Source organism: Ictidomys tridecemlineatus, unplaced genomic scaffold (assembly GCF_052094955.1).
Source record: "Ictidomys tridecemlineatus isolate mIctTri1 unplaced genomic scaffold, mIctTri1.hap1 Scaffold_143, whole genome shotgun sequence".
NCBI classification, from domain to species: Eukaryota; Metazoa; Chordata; class Mammalia; order Rodentia; family Sciuridae; genus Ictidomys; species Ictidomys tridecemlineatus.
The window spans coordinates 439,963-456,683 of record NW_027521268.1 but is presented as its reverse complement, the minus strand read 5'-3'; the positions used below and the strand labels follow the sequence as shown (position 1 = coordinate 456,683).

Here is a 16,721-nt window from a genome sequence, read left to right as displayed (position 1 = left end):
GGCTTTGTCACTTCCCTTGACTGATCTCCTTGTGTTTTGTTTATTTCAAAGTTTCTTATATTTATTTCAGGAGAATTATGTAAAGTATGAATAACATTAAATTCAATTAGAAATAAATTTTATAATATTGGAGAGTTAGGGTGTTAAAATATTTTATCTCATTATTCCATACTTCCACGTAGAGACTCTGATAGAAATTATCGCTAAAAGTGTTTTATGGATCAAAAATTTAAGATGTGGGCTAAAAAGCTTGAGTAAAGTACCCAAATTGACATTATGGCTGTGTCATTTAATGTAGTTTTACCAAGTGATCACAAAACACTGGATACACACACACACATACACATACATGTTTAAAGAAAGGAGTCTTGGAGATGTCAGTCCTCTCCTTGGGAAAACAAAAAATTGTTTAAAAAATATTGTTATTTGAGGACTAACATTTGCTAAAGTAGGCATTTCTCCTGTAAGTATGAAGTCTTGAGTATATTACATTAATTCTCACAAGCCAGGGATTATCACAGGCCTAACAACTAAGAAAAACGCAGGATCAGAGGAATTCTCAGCCCAGTTCTACAAGAAGTTGAAAAAAGAATGAACACTAATTCTTCTAAAATTATTTTTTGAAATAGAAAATATAAAAGACCTTCTAACCTCATTCTATGAAACTAATATCAACCTGATGCAAAAACCAGACAAAGACACATCAAGGAAAGAACATTTCAGACCAGTATTCCTGATGAACACAGATGTAATAATTCGCAATAAAATTATGGCAAACAGTATAAAAAATCATATTAAAAGATAGTATAACATGATCAGTGGGCTTTGTCCCAGGGATGCAGGGTTGGTTCAACACATGGAAATCAATAAACATATTTTTAAATTATATAGATGTAAAGACAAGAATCAAAAAATTATCTCAATAAATGCAGAAAAACATTTGACTAAATACATGGTCAAAACACTAGAAAACTATGTATAATAGAAATACGTCTTAGCACTATAAAAGCTATCTATGGTAAACACATGGAAAATATTCTCCTCCTCCTCCTCCTCCTCCTCCTCCCCCTCCTCCTCCTCCTCCTCCTCCTCCTCCTCCTCCTCCTCCTCCTTCTTGGAGTAAGGAGACTTTACTGAAAACAGAAAACGGGGAACAAAGGATTACAAACAGGAATGTGGACTCCTAGCAAAACAAAAACAAAGAACAAAAAGGGCAGGGAGGAGGAGTGTTGGAAGGACAAAAGGAAAAGGCTTAATTTTTTTCTTCTTCCCATTTCTTTAAAAAAAAAAAACACAACACAAGGAAACACACAGGGACACACAACCATTTGTTCCCGAATAGAAACATAAATGGGGCAGAATCGAACACTCTGTTCTTCTCTTTTCCAAAGGCAAAACAGAAAAAGAAAAGGCAGGCTGGAGACTGTGCCCCATAGAGACCCCTTCTGCAGCGGTGTGTAGGAAGGGGCGGCCTGCGTGTTTGTGCAACACCTGGCAGCAGCGCGGGGAACAGAGGCAGCATGGGGAGTGGGTCATGGGCTTCACCCCTCTAAAGGAGCAGGAGGTCCAGCTTGTCAAGTCTAGGGCTCCCTCTCCGAGTTCTGGGCACCCATGGGGATATCCCTGGAGACCGGGCCCTCTCCAAGCCCTGGGCACCCTCGCGGAGGTGGTCGTCAGGGCTGCACCACCCTCCCCAAGTCCAGGGCGCTCACACCATCCCCCTCCTCTGTGAGCCTGCCCCTCAAGGATGGGGGCCGCGCATGCACCCAGTACTTGGGCTCTGTACACGGGCACCCGGTACTGTGCCAACAGCTGCAGCCACTGTTGATATGGCTGAGGACTTTCTGCTTGAGCTGTGCCACTTGCTCTGTCAGCAGGCTCTTGGTGGACGCCGGCTCATGTTCTGGCTCCTGAGCTCTTCACTTTCTCCTCCAGGCGAGAGATGCTCCAGTTTGCCCTTGGGGAACTTGGAGCCTTCAAAGCGGTTGAGCAGCTGCTTGCGCTCAGCCTGGTTGCATTACTATGTGTACATGTTGATGAGCGGTATCTGCAGGCTCTCGCTGAAGCTGGGCAAGTCGGGCACCATCTGTGGCTCATCCTTGAGCACAGCTAGGCATGGCGGCCCCAGTGCGGGGGCGGGGAGGGGGTAGGGGGGGTCAGCGACAGTGAGAAGGGAAGAGGCTGGAAGGTGAAGGGGACATTTGCAGCACCCCCGGCCCCACCCTGTAGCTGCTCAGGTTCCTGAAGACCGATGTCAGCTGGGGGGTGAGGGTGTGGCGCCCTGATGTCTGACAGAGGGTCCTCCTGCGAAGGCTGCAGCAGCAGCAGCAGCAGTGGGGCTGCACCCTCGCCAAGCTGGTGCTGCTTTTTCAAATCCTCCAGGACCTTGACAAAGTCCTTGGTGAACTCCTGCTCCTTGCTGGCCAACACCTTGGGGTAGAGGAACTGTGTGCTCCTTGGTGTAGTGGTAACCAGCCCATTGGTCTGGATGATGAGGCACTGGAGCTCAGGAGAGGCGAGCTTGAGCAGCCTCAGGTCGGGATGGAGAGCAAGCTGTCCGGGAGCACCTGTTAGGGGTGCAGTTTGTGGACAGGGAGGCCAGAGTTGGCGCTGCTGCCACCTGTTCCCTCAGGCCCAGCTTCAGGGTATCATTCTTCACCACGCTGCCTGCCGCCCCTGTTGGTGCCTCAGAGACAAGTGGGCCAGAGACACAAAGTTGCTGCCCCTGCCATTGCCCAGGCTTCTCAGTGCCTCATCACCATAGAAGAGTGTTTCCACCCTCTGCTGACCCGCTGGCTGGCTCCGGTGGGGGAGGGTGGCCAGGGCCTCTGTCCTGGGTCTCCCACCCCCTCCCCTGCACAGTCAGCCCTGCACCCATCCTGCCGGTGGGCTCTGTGCCTGGCCCTTCTCTGGGGGCTCCTCAGAAACATTATTCTTAAGGGAGAAAAAATTAAAGCATTCCCTCTAAAATTCAAAAAACAAAAAGGAAAAGAATGCCTTTTTTGCCACTTTTATTCAACATCATTCTTGAAGCTCTATACAAAACAATTAGAAGAAAGAATTAAAGATAATGAATAGAAAAACAGAAAATCAAACTATCACTATTTGCTACTGACAGCTTCTATATTTAGAAAATCCAAAAAAAAATCACCTGAAAACTTTCTTGACTAATAAATTCAGTATAATAGTAGAATATAAAATAAACTCTCAGAAACAAAATGAATTTCTATAATCAAGCAATGAATCCAGTGTAAAAACAAATTAGGAAAATCACCCCATAAACAATGGCCTCAAAAAGAAAAAGAAAGAATAAAATAAAATTCTTGGGAATCAATCTAAAAAAGAAGTAAAAAACCTCTACAATGAAAACCACAGAACACTAAAGATAGAAATTGAAGATCTTAGAATATGTAAAGATGTTCCATGCTCTCGGATAGGCAGAATGATCATAGACAAAATGGTGATAGTAACAAAATAGTTATAGATATTCAATGCAATTCATTTTAATCTCCCAATGACATTCTTTATAAAAGTAGAAAAAGCAATCATGAAATTAATTTGAAAAAATAGGAGAGCCACAATAGCCAAAGCAATTCTCAACAAACTGAGTGAATCAGAAGGCACCACAATACTAGACCTTAAACTATACTACAGAGACATAGTAAAAAAGGAGAAAAAAGTACCAAAAGATATGTAGACCAATCCATACTAGACAAAGGTGACAAAAACATAAATTGGAGAAAAGAAAGCCTCTTCAACAATTGGTGCTGGGAAAACTGGAAATCCCTATGTAGAAAGATGAAATTAAACTTCTATCTCTTATTGTGCTCAAAAATCAACTCAAAGTAGATCAAAGATTTAGACATGAGAATGGAGACCCTGTGCCTAACAGAAAAAAAAGAAGGTCCACATCCTCATCTGTTAGCTTAGAACCTGACTTCTTGAACAAGACTCCTAAAACACAAACAGTAAAATTAGGAATCAATAAATGAGATGAATTCAAATTAAAAAGAGGTATGCAGTTTTGAAGGATCATGAAATGGATCAGATATTATTACCCTGCACACTTATACAATTACATGACTGGTGTAATTCTGCATCATGTACAAAAAGAAAAATGTGAAATTATACTCCATTTATGTATGCTGTGTCAATGCATTATACTGTTATGTATAACTAATTTTAACAAATGTCAAAAAATAGAATCAAACAAATTACAAAATACAAGAATTAAAACACTCTTTTACTGAAATAGAAAGCAACATACACACCAATGCACAGAAAAAAGAACAAGGATAAGCCCAGACATTCACTGCACACTCATCTTTGAGAAGGGGGCCAATAATACAGAATGAATAAAGGATAGTTAGTCTCTTTAAAAGATGGTGCTGAGGACACTCAATATCTGCACGGGGAAGAAGGAAAACCAAAACTTATCTTACATCATATCAAAACATCAACTCAAAGAGGAGAAACTATAACAGTGAGAGGTGAACCTGTAAAATTCCTGGAAGAAAGTACTGGGGTCCCATTTACCAATCTCTTCCCATCCTACTAAGGTGACAAATATGATCTCTACACAGTGTTATATATGTTAAAATATCACGCTATACAACACAAGCAGATGAAGTTGCTATTTTTCAATCTAAAATATTAAAAAAGAAAGAAGAGCATAAGTTTGTGAGCAAAATATACAAAAAAAACCCACAGAAGAAACACTTTACAACATTGATCTAGGTAAGGGTCCTTTGGCTATGACAATAAAAAGACAGGGAACAGAACCATAAACAGACAAGTATAATTCCATTAAACCAAAAGTTTTTGCACAGCACAGTAAAGCATGAACAGTGAAAACATTCAACTGTTGGAATGAGAGAAATGACTTACACATTACCTGAGAAGAGTGTAAAATCTGAAACACCAAAAAATTCCTATGAAAAACCATTAAGTGAGCTTGGTACAGTGGGACATACCTTGAATACCAGTGATTTGAGAAGCTGACATGGGAGAAACACAAGTTTAAAACCAGCCTCATCACATTAGCCAGACCCTAAGCAACTGAGTGAGACCCTGACTGTAAATTAAAATAAACAAACAAACAAATAAATAAATCTCTGAGGAAATGGCTCATTAATTAAGTGCTGTGGGTTCAACCTCTAGTTTCACTATATAAACATAAACAGAGAGTAGCATGTTGTTTGCAAAGAAATGTGGTTAGGGTAAAATGGGGTGATGCTCTTCAATGGATATAAAATTTTAATTGCATAAGATAAACAACTTTTAGATATTTGCAGCATAATTCTGTACATACACTTTATAATAATATAATGTTCACTTATATGTTTTCAGAGTACATATATCCTACTTAGTGTTCTTACTATTGTGAAAGGGAGGAAGGTAGGATACAAGGAACTGAGGGAGGGAAGGGTGATGGAGAGAGAGAGTAGGAGGCAGAAGGCAGGGAAAGGAGGACTAGCCCCATGATGCTGTTTCTACACCGTCAGAATTCCTGCTCAAAGTGGACCTGTTCTTGATTAAATATTCTGCTGTTGCTTTCATAATTGTTATTGATTTTATCTTACTACTTATTTTTCAAAAGTAAATTCCAAGAAGGCAATAGACCAAAGGTATAAAAACAGCACACAAATGTAACCTACAGGTATACTGCATTTGACCACCTCATGTACACTGAGTTTTCATTGCCATTATCACAAATTCCAGTGGGCCAAGGAAATATGGGAGCTAAGAGAGAGTTGGGTACAATGTGACCATGTCCTATCCAAAAATAAGTAAAAAAAGGGGAGCATGATGAAACCCAGGTAGGCCACACATTAATGTCCAACCAGAATTAAATTCAAATACAGAAAGACAGCCTTGTCACTCAAGGTACTTCACTGTGTTAGCCCACCTTTCCAGCTGAGGATATGAAGGAATAGGGAAAGCAGGGTAATCCACAGTCACTTTTATTACAGCTCTTTCAAACTCCTTAACAAACCAACTGGAGAAATTGTTCACAGTTATCAAGGTGTAGTAAAAACAATTGCACTGGTTCTGTGTAACATATTCACTGCTTTGGTATTAATGAACACAACATGGATGTGTAAGCTCTCCAATGAGACTTGCTCATAAGTTTGCATTTAGAATTGATATAGCATACAAAGAGATAAATGTTAGAAATCTTGCTAATAATTTAAAATTCTGTAGTAAGCAGGACAATTAAAAGACAAAATGCACCATGACATGTGAAGAGATCACAGAAGAAAGAAATAGATTTCTGTGGCATGATGTCAATGGTAGAGGTCACCTGCTTTTAGACAGGGAATCTAAGTTTTCATTTTGCATTGGGCCTGACAAATTACACAAGTTGCCCTAAAAATACCAGTAAAAAGATATATATTTCCCTGGAGAAAGTGATTATTCTAGGATCTGGAAAGATAAATTTAAAAAATGAGCCTTAACATATGAAGAAGGAAGAGAATGAAGAGTAGGAGGAGGGTCTCCTAAGGTGTCCAACATGTGAATTCCTGACAAATGACAAAAGAACTAAAGCAAAAGATCCTGAAAGAGTGAAAGCTGAAAAAATATGAGCAATAAAATAAAAACCTTTAACAGTAAATTATAAGTGAAAGCAACAAATGAATGTATATTTTCTGAGAAAACATAATTGACTACATTGATAAAAAGTGATGGAAACAAACAAACCTTTTATATACAAGAATTCAAAACAATTCAGGAGAATAGCATCCCCTCCTGCATGTGGAGCTTAGTATCTTTGCCATTTTATGGGTGAGCAGATTCAGTGACTTGATTGCAACAAATAGTGAAAGAATAAGGGAAAATATTACATTCCCAAAGCATGAACCTGGCACAAACTACCTTGACAATGGGTGGACTGTAGCGCTTCAAATATTTCAGCGACCATCAGATAACCTCATCATGCTGTGACAACAAGGCACTACCAATCCATACTATTCCTTCCAGAATTATTTAATCAGTTTTCTTTATAGGTTACTACCAATGATCCGTTTCGTGAGCAGGAAATAAACCATAAGGATATTCTCTCCCTCAGTGTTGAGTGCCTACCTTTCAGGTGATCAAATAGAATAATTAGTTTTAATTTGTTTTTAATTAACAAATATTTATTGCACATGTTAATGGAATTGAGCATAATATTTCCAAATGCATGGTACACAGTGATCATATCTAATTATCTATCTTCTACTTTCATTGATTGTCCTGCCCTAGCACCCTTCGTACTCTCCAGAAATTAGTATTGGGCTTCCATATTACTTCTAAAAAATCAACTCTAGTGTGTAGGTGATAAACATGGTAATAGAAAAAAGATTTCTGCAGCCACAAACAAGCATTTGCAGGAATGAACTCTCCCTACATCTCCGAGAACATAAATGTTAACACCTGGCTGAGTCTCCCTTTATCTCACTGTACACAATCAGAAAAATGATCTCCAGCTATTGCCTTCACTATGCTGACCTTAATTTTCCCATAAATCTTCTATTTGGCTTCAGTTCCCACCACCTGAGGACAGAGGTTCCACTGATATCATCAGAAACCCCTATGGCACCAAACCTCAAGGTCCCTCCTTTGTCACCCTGTGGTTCACATTTTAGTAGTTTTTAGAACAAGAGGTTCTGCCTTTCTTTTTAAAATCACCTGTTCCAGAAATTCATGTTCCAGAAAATTTACATTTTCCTGGTTTTCAATTTTCTTAACTGGATGCCCTCACTCTCTGTCTCCTTCAAATAATTTTCTTCTCCATGGCTAAATATAGGTATGTTCCCAGCTCAGAGAAATGCTCCCTGTACTTCTACATCTTCACCTACACCCAAGGTCATACTCAGTCTCATTTCAGTATTATTCACATTCCCCTGCTTTCCAAATATTAATTTTCTTCCCAGTCCTCTCCTCTCACCTTCAGACATGTTTATATGGATATCAAGGAGAAATCACAAACATCAACACAAAAGCCTTCTTCAAGACCAACACTCTTTTCCCTGCCTCATGTGGTTTTCTGCTCCATACAGGATTGTTTATCAGCAACTACCCTAGGGGGCTCAAGTAAAAAAATCAGCAATTGTCCTTGATCTTTTCAACATTACACTCACACCAATCCATCCCCCAAACCTGCTTATCCTAAAGACAATATTATAATCATCTATGTGTGAAAGAGGGACACAGAGAGATATATGTATTCAAAATTATTGCTTTATAAGTATACAATTATACATACTTTAAATATTATAAAATATATAATTATAAATAAATAAATCAGGTTAAACCACTTTTATTCCTGTTATAAAGTCATGCCATCATGTTATACAATACATATTCTATTGACAATCATATCTATGGGGACAAGTTCTGCTAAGTGGCCACAAATCCTCATATCAAGGGACTTAAAAGCTGCTTTTTTAAGATTTAAGTTCTTCCCCTAATTTAGGGCTGGAACAAAATTAAACTTCTTTTGAAGAAAAAAAATTAAAAATAAATATAAATAATATGACCCTGTTCAAAAATAAACAACATAAAGGTCTGGGATGCATCTTGGTTGGTATTGATTGATAAGCTAGGAGGCCTGATAATATTAAAATATTAAAAAAATACAAGTTAGACTTTCAAGGTGAGAGACTATGAAAAGATCAGTGAGATATATAGAGCTCCATAGGAAAGGGTAGGTATATGTGGCTTTCTTAGATGAGTTTTTTTTTTTTAACAATATCATATTTTTTAGTTGTAGTTGTGTATTGGACACAATATCTTTGTTTTATTTATTTATTATTATCTGGCACTGAGGATGAAACCCAGGGCCCTGTACATGCCAGGTGAGTGCTCCAACATTGAGCCTCATCTCCAGCCCAGCCCCTTCCATGAGTTTTTAATTGGAGAAAGCTGGACAAATATGGAGCCATTCTTAACCAATTATTGATCCTATTTGAATGGAAGGGTATTGGTCGCCCCTTCAGTATTAGGTGGAGGGAGGCAGGGATGCTGTTCAGAGGGACATGTGTCTCTGCCTTTGGGACATTTCCATATCCGCTCACAGGGAGCCTGATGGCCGCCTGCCAGCACAGCAGAAGTCCTCTGTGGCCTCCCCTTTTGTCAGGAGAGCAGTGACCCTCATCTCTTCTTCTTCTTCTTCTTCTTCTTCTTCTTCTTCTTCTTCTTCTTCTTCTTCTTCTTCTTTGGAGGGACAGCAGGGATTGAACCTGGGGCACCTAACCATGGAGCCACCTCCCAGCCCTTTTTTGAATTTATTTGGAGACAGGGTCTTACTGAGTTGCTCAGGGTCTCACTGGACTGCTGAGGCTGGCCTCCAGCTTGCGGTCCTCCTGCCTCGGCCTCCCGAGCTGAGATGACAGGCATGGGCCACCACTACCTGTAGTGTTGCTCTCCACTCATAATGGTGTCTCCGGGTTGCACTGTAAGGTGACTTGTCAGTTCTTGTGCTGTGGCAGTTTGACGTAAGAAGGTTGTTGGTGGGGAGGAGATGGATGTGGAGAGAAGGATGGTCCCACTTCTCACCATTTTCCCATTGGCTGTCCCTCCCAGGGCTGCAGATAAAGGAGGCCAAGGATGTCTACAAGGGGGAGGTGACCAAGCTCATGCCATGTGAGACCAAGAACTCCATGGGCGGCTATGGCAAGACCATCAGCCATGTGATCATAGGGCTCAAGACAGCCAAGGGAACCAAACAGCTCAAAAAAAAATCCATCCTGAGCCCTGTCCTCATCACTGTGGCACCAGGCATGTGGTGTGACCTCTGTGTCCTCCTTTCCTTGGCCTCTGCACTGTTGATGCCACATGGGACACTCAGGATAACACCGTGTAGTATAAAGGGACACCTTGTAGAGGGCTTGGACATAGGTCCATTCACGAGGTAGCTCTTCCTTTGCTCATTGTTCCTGGGAGTTGTGTAGTTAAGTCAAGAAATTGCTTCTGCCACCTTGTCCCCCACATGATGACCATTGGCCAGCCAGGCACAGTGGAGCATGTCTGTCATCCCAGCTGCTCAGGAGGCTGAGGCAGGAGGATCACAAGGTGGAGGCCAGCCTCATCAACTTAATCAAGGCCTGAGCAGCTCAGGGAGAGCCTGTCTCTAAATAAAATACAAAATGGGTCTAGGGATGGGCCTCAAGTATAAGTCACCCCTCGGTTCAATTCCCAACACTACCCCCTCACCTCCCCAAAAAGTCAAATTGGACATAATTTTGTTTTCTTTTTCAAAATGTTTTTACTCATCACTGTGTTATGATTGACTCACACTAGCTCTGTACCTGTCCCCTGCTGCGTGGCCAGGTCCTCTGCTGCGGGCTTGGGGAGGTATTTTACCTGTGGCTCCTCACAGCTGTGTGCTTGTGTGTGCAAGCACCATGAATCTCATTTCTCTTGTTTTCCAGATCAAGGCCTCAGGCTCAGAAAGAGGCTCAACAGTTGTCCTGCGTCCAGTGCTGGCTGAGGGGCAGGGTGACTGTGAGTTCCCTGGTGCTGGGTGATCCTTGTTAGTCCTCTGAGCTCGCTGGGACTCAGTTTCTCATCTCTAGACCACTCTCCATCCACCATAGAATGTCTCCATCTTTCCCCCTTTTATAATTTGATGGTTCTTTGATTCTCTGAGGTGGTTTCTTGGTCACTGTTTTATGGAGATCATGAGAATGTCACTTCTTGCAAGGGCTATTTTTCTGTTTCCTAAAGGGGCCTTAATCTCAAGAGCTTGACTCTCCAACCTGTCTCTCTCTCTTTAATCCCTCACCACATCCTGTCCACCCTGGATTAATGAGGTACTGAGAAGGTGGCCCTTCTCAGGAATTACACCTTGAGCCAGTTCATCTGGAAAATCAATCGTATAAAATGCCTGAGAGGAAAAGAGAAAAATTGCCCTATTCCATGTAGGAGAGAGGACACAGGAACACAGTGGAAATTTGAGCCATTCATAGGTCTGCATCATCCAGCTTCTCGAAGAAAAGAGCCTAATGGAGAAGAGGAAAATTGTCTTCCAAAACAGAGGTGGTGCCCACCTCTGATCCCAGCAGCTCAGGAGGCTGAGGCAGGAGGATCGCGAGTTCAAAGCCAGCGTCAGCCAAAGCGAGGCCCTAAGCAACTCAGTGAGACCCTGACTCTAAATAAAATGCCAAACAGGGCTGGGGATGGGGCTTGGTTGTTGAGAGCCCCTGAGTCCAATCCCTGGTATCCCAGCCCCCCAAAACCCAAGTCCTTCTGGGCAGTTTTCTCGCAGGGATGAGATATTGGGACAGAAGGACCTCAGGTGTGTTGTGTGGGGTTGTGAAGTGTCTGAGTTTGAAGGAGGCTTATGAATCTTGGCCAGGCGACTCCCCAGCCCTGGTCCTGTTTGCACAGTGCCCCAAGGAGGCCAGAGAGGCTGGGCCCTGGTGAGCTCCTGGCAGCTCTGCTGGGGTGCAGTTGTGAACATGATCCACCCATTTTAAGTGTGTGTGGCCCACAAGATTTTGATGCATAACATAGTTTATACCCCCACCTTAATTCTAAAACATTGTCATGACCCTCCAAGGCACCTCATTGTCATTGTCATGACCTTCCAAGGGACCTGCTGTCCCTCCCCCTGACCTTTGGCCACCACATACCGACTTTGTTTCTTGACTGGCCTTTTGGGGCCCCCCTCCTGCTGACGGAGCCCTGCACTGGGTGTTAGTCTGTGTTGTGTCTCCCGCACCCCCCTTTGACTCTGGACTCTGTCTGGAACAGAGCTCAGGTGTGTTTCCACAGAGTGGCCATCTGTAGCAGCTGCCCTGGAAGCTCAGCCTCAGGACCTGCAGCCAGGTCCTGCAGAGGATGCTGTTTTTGCCCAGTGCACACCCCTGGGGAAGAGCAAGGCCCCATAGAGCACCGTCACCCTGAGATGTGTGTGCACAGCCCCGGGGGGTGCAGGGTGCTAGGATTTGTTTTTTGTGGTCCTGCGGCTCAAATCCAGGGCCCTGGCCATAGCAAACAAGCGCTCTGCCACTGAGCTGTGCCCCAGCCCCAGGGCCTAGCTATGTGGTCTAGACTGGCCTCCACCTTGGTGATCCTCCTTCCTCAGCCTCCTGACCCAGACAGTTTGGGGGAATTTCAACTTATGTCTCCCCTTCTGAACTGGACTCTTTTGTGGGTGCTTCTAAGTGTTGTCACATAGAGGAGGAGACCAGGACCCAGAGAGCCAGAATCACAGGCCATGTCAAATGCAGCCTCAGGTGGATAAGCAGAAAGCTCTGGTGCCTGAGCAACCAGAGAGAGTCGTTCTATGTTGTCACCCAGTGCGCAGTAACGTTCTCAAGTCAGGCTGACGTCAGAGGAACTTGGCCAACACAGGGGGCTGGGCTCGGCCACCTGCGGGTTCCAAGTCACTAGGTAAATGTGCAGCCACCAAGCCCAGGACACTGCCCTCCACAGGTGGACAGGAGAGGAGGGACCGTGTGGGTCCAAAGTGTCCTCTTGACCCAGCCAGGATTTGGCAGTCAACGCCACCTGGATGCATCCACGGCAAGCACCTCTGCAGACACAAGGGTACTGTAGACTCCCCACAACCAGGGTCCCAATCAGGCCATGAGCTCAGCTGAGGCACATGAGCAGAGCACCTGACCAGTCCTCCCCCATACTGTTGAGGTCACCAAGAACAAGGGCCATCAAAGAAAAGTTCACAGCCCAGAGAAGCCTCTAGAGATGGGACACCAAGGCCCCTGGCTGGGATTTTAGGACAGATAAAGGGGTATAAGGTAAAATGGAAGGTGGTGGGTGCAGGTGGTGCCTGGGTGCTAACTACAAAGGATGATGGTTGACACACAGAAATAAACTGCCACCATCACATTGCTCTGCAAATATAAAACTGCTCTAAAATTCTAGGTTTCCCCCCATTTTGGCCGTGGGCATTGAACCCAGGGCCTCACATGGTTGTCAAAAGTACCAAGAAGGCGTGTGCATTGGGGCCGGCCTGTCATCCCAGGAGCTCTGGAGGCTGAGGCAGGAGGATTGCATTTGGAGGCCAGCCTCAACAATTTAGCCAGGCCCTAAGCAACCCAGCGAGAGACCAAATAGGGCTGAGAATGCGGCTCAGAGGTTGAGTGACTCTGGGTTCCATCCCTGATACCCCCCCCAAAAAAATGGAAGCCGACTGGCCATGAGAGCCCAGAGCTCCCTGGGCCTCACAGCCTCCCTTGGTGCGTGGAACTGGCCTCACTTGAATTCTGGGTATTTGGAGGTTGTGATCTTCAGATCTGAACTCTAAGGGCAGGTTTTGTCCTGGCCCCTCCTCTGACCCAGGCCCCAACCTTTCCCAGGAACAGGCCCGAGGCTTCAGTGACAGCAGGCCCCAGCTGTTGGTTGGGACAGAGATGCCCTGGTGACCAGAGGAGTCTTCTCATTCCTGGTCCTCAGGTGTCGGGGAGGTGGCCCACTGGCTCTGGGCAGAGGTGGCCCTGGGTGGGCAGGTGGGGTTGCCGAAGGGCCTGATGACCACATTCATCTCCCAGAGGAAGTTTTGATGAATGACCCATAGCCAAAGGCGGGCAGTGTCTCCATCCATTATGGGCAGGACACAGCCCAGGTGGGAGCAGGGGATTTGGCACAACTTATTGCGCTGACACGCCATCTAGCGGCAATGACAGCACCCCCATTTTTTTGTGCCATTTCAGCTTAAGCCTTAAAAATGGTTGTGATGTTTAGGTGAAGGGGGCGGTGGTCCCTGGAAGTGGTTGAGTCAGTCACAACTGGGCCCAGGCTCTTGGGTGCCTCCCAGCACAGGATTGGGTGACCCATCAATCTCAGCTTCTTGCCTGCTCTCAGGGGCCCCTGTGGAGTGGGAACCCAGAATAGGAAGGGCACATTTTTTTTGGCACCAGGGACTGAACCCAGGGTCCCTTACCCATTGACCCCTGTCCCCAGCCCTTTTTACATTTTATTTAGAGCCAGAGTCTTTCTGAGTTTCTCAGGACCTCTCTAAGTTGCTGAGGCTGGCCTCCAACTTTCAATCCTCATGCCTCAGCCTCCCAAAATGCTGGGATGACAGGTATTTGCAATGCAGCCCAGCTACTTTCTGTTATTGAGCCTCAGTTTCCCCATCTGTAATATGGACCTCTGTCTTCTATCACTGGAAGTGTGTGACCATATCCCATGAACCTGGGAGGAGATGTGTGATCAGCCACCCAAGTAGTCCGGATTGAGAAGAGCCCCTAATCCGGGTCCCTCCAGGAAGAGGACTTGGCAGTCTGTCAACAAGGAGACCCCCGCTGGCCAGCTCCACCCTCCCCTCCCAGATGCTGGGCTTAGAAGAAAAATCTCCATTTGGGGGATAAGAGGCCTGAGGAGGGCCCTAGAGCCTAGGATCAGACCAGGGGAAGTCACTGGCTCCACCCAGTGTCCCCACTGGTTGAAAGACCCTGGGCTGCTGCCCCAGGGCTGCACCAAGGGGAGGGAGCAGTGGCCTCCCTCGGTCCCAAGCCACAGGAAGCAGAGCTTGGGATGGAGCGCAGAGGCCATCCTTCTTCCCGCACGCCCATCGGGTCAGCACCGTGCCTTGTTCCCCTCCCCAGGGAGATTCACCAAACTGACATCTCCCACTTGGTGGACTGCAGGTGGCCCACTGGCCTGGTGTAGGAGGCCGCCGGTGGGACCTCTGTTGCCCTCATCACCAGGGCTGGCAGGCCCCTGGTGATTAAGGAGCAGCGTGTGGCCTGGCAATAGGTGCGGCTGTCACTGCAACCAGCTGCGTTGACCCCCGCCCTGTGAGATCCATGTGCAACAGCGTCTGGGCCAGCATCATAAGATGGGCCCATGGGCGCCCGCCAATTGCCTGCTCCATCCCCTGCTGTCGCGGTCACCATCACTTCGCCCACAGGCAGGTTGGCGCGTGAAACACCAGAACACCGGAGGCCGTGGGGAGGGACGTCATGGGACCGTGTGTGGGACGCAGGGAGGCTGTGGGCCTGGGGACACGCAGGGGGACCCCCTAGAGCTCGGAACCCCTGCCGGCTCATCCAAGGACCCAAGGGACTTCGGCTGGGGCAGGGACGGGAGCGCAGTGACAACCAGGCAGGCCGACTCCATCCCTGCCTGCCCGAGACTCAGCCATGATCCTTGTCCCTTGTGGAGCCCTTTCCCCATTGCCCCAGCCATTGGAGAACCCCAGATCCCAGCCAGGAGCCTGTCAACCCAGGCTGGAGGCTAAGACTGGAGGATCACAAATTCGAGGCCAGCCTCCAAATGTAGTGAGACCCTGTCTTAAAAATTGAAAAGGGCTGGGACGTGGCGCGGTAGTCAGCGCCCCTGGGTTCAGTCCTCGGCATCCGAACATGTCACAGGGGTTTCCACCACAGAGGCGAATCCCACACCCAAGGCACAGGCGCTTGGCCGCCAAGGGGCAGCTCTGGCCTTCAGCCGCCTGCACTCTTCACCCTAAGCAGGAACTTGTCGCACTCAGGACGTGATGGTGACAAGCTGCCAGGGTCCTGGGGCTCCCGCCACCCCGCCCTACTATAGTAAGTTCCTCCAGGCAACGGGGAGACCCCTGAGGTGACCTGTCCCCTGGGCACCTTCCCTGAAAACCAGCGGCCTTGCGGCTGCCCAAAGCCCAGCAATACCGGTTGGGGCCGGGGGCGGGGGCGTCCCGCAGCCGCAGCGCTGGCCACTGGGCTGGGGATAACCTGGCCCTCATTTGAGGAGCAGAACTCCAAGCGGGGACGAGGTGGGGACCTCGGCCTGGTCGTCTGGGCCTCAGGCGACCCGCAGCGGAGAAGCGCTGGGCCCTCCTCGCGGTTCTCCGCGGCTCTGCCACCGCCTCCAAGCGACATGAGGCCAGCGACTGCACAGGCACAGCGTGGTCCTGGCTCTGCCCACTTCCGGCCCTGGGGCGTGGCCACACGCCCACTCCTGCGCCATCCACTCTGCGTCAGGATCGCAGCAAACCGTGGCTAGGTGCCCCTGGGGAAGCCGTCCAGGAAGGCGACTCCCGCAGTAGGTGTGCAGGCAGGGGCCTGGGGTAGGCAGAGCCTGGAGTTTGACATCCCAGCTGCCTGGCCTCCTACTGCCCTGGGCCTTACTTTCTTCCAGCCACTGGAAGCCCGCTGCAGACATGATGGAGGGGGTGGATGAAGGTAGGGCCTGATCCTCAGTCCACCCCGCCCCCCACACACATACCAACATTCTGTCTGACCCTGGGCTCCATTTGCTCTGCTCTGAGGCAGGTTGGCAGTGGCCCCAGGCACAGCTACACGTCCTCAGGGCAGAGAGAAAAGGCACAGTGCTTAACCGGAAAGGAGGTTCCTAACTTGGGGTTTTGGTTTTTCCCTGTGTCAGGGACTGAACCCCAGGGATGCTGGACCATGGAGGCCCACCCCAGCCCTTTTTATATTTAACGACAGGGTCTCAAGAGTTGCTGAGAGCCTCACTAAATTTTTGAGGCTTGCCTCCAACTCATGATCCTCCTGCCTGAGCCTCCCAAGTTGTTGGGAGGCAGGCGTGAGCACAAGGGGATGCTCCCAGCAGGAAGAAGGCCAACGGTGTCTCTGGGGATGAGCCTGAGCAGAAACGAGACCATGACCCTGCAGTTTGTAAAAAGTTGGCTTTATTTATAATTTAATCACCATATCTCATTTATGCCATTTTGGCGTCCACAGTGGCAGTCTCCTGGAAGCTGGGTCAGCCCTTGCCCACCACTGTGATCACTGCCCACAGGCTGTAAGCCTAGGCCACACAGG

General features: G+C 46.9%; 1 pseudogene; it reads right to left on the bottom strand.

Moving 5' to 3' along the window:
• Positions 1-652: 652 nt before the first annotated feature.
• LOC144372666 (transcription factor JunD-like) lies at positions 653-11,616 on the bottom strand (annotated as a pseudogene).
• Positions 11,617-16,721: the final 5,105 nt, after the last annotated feature.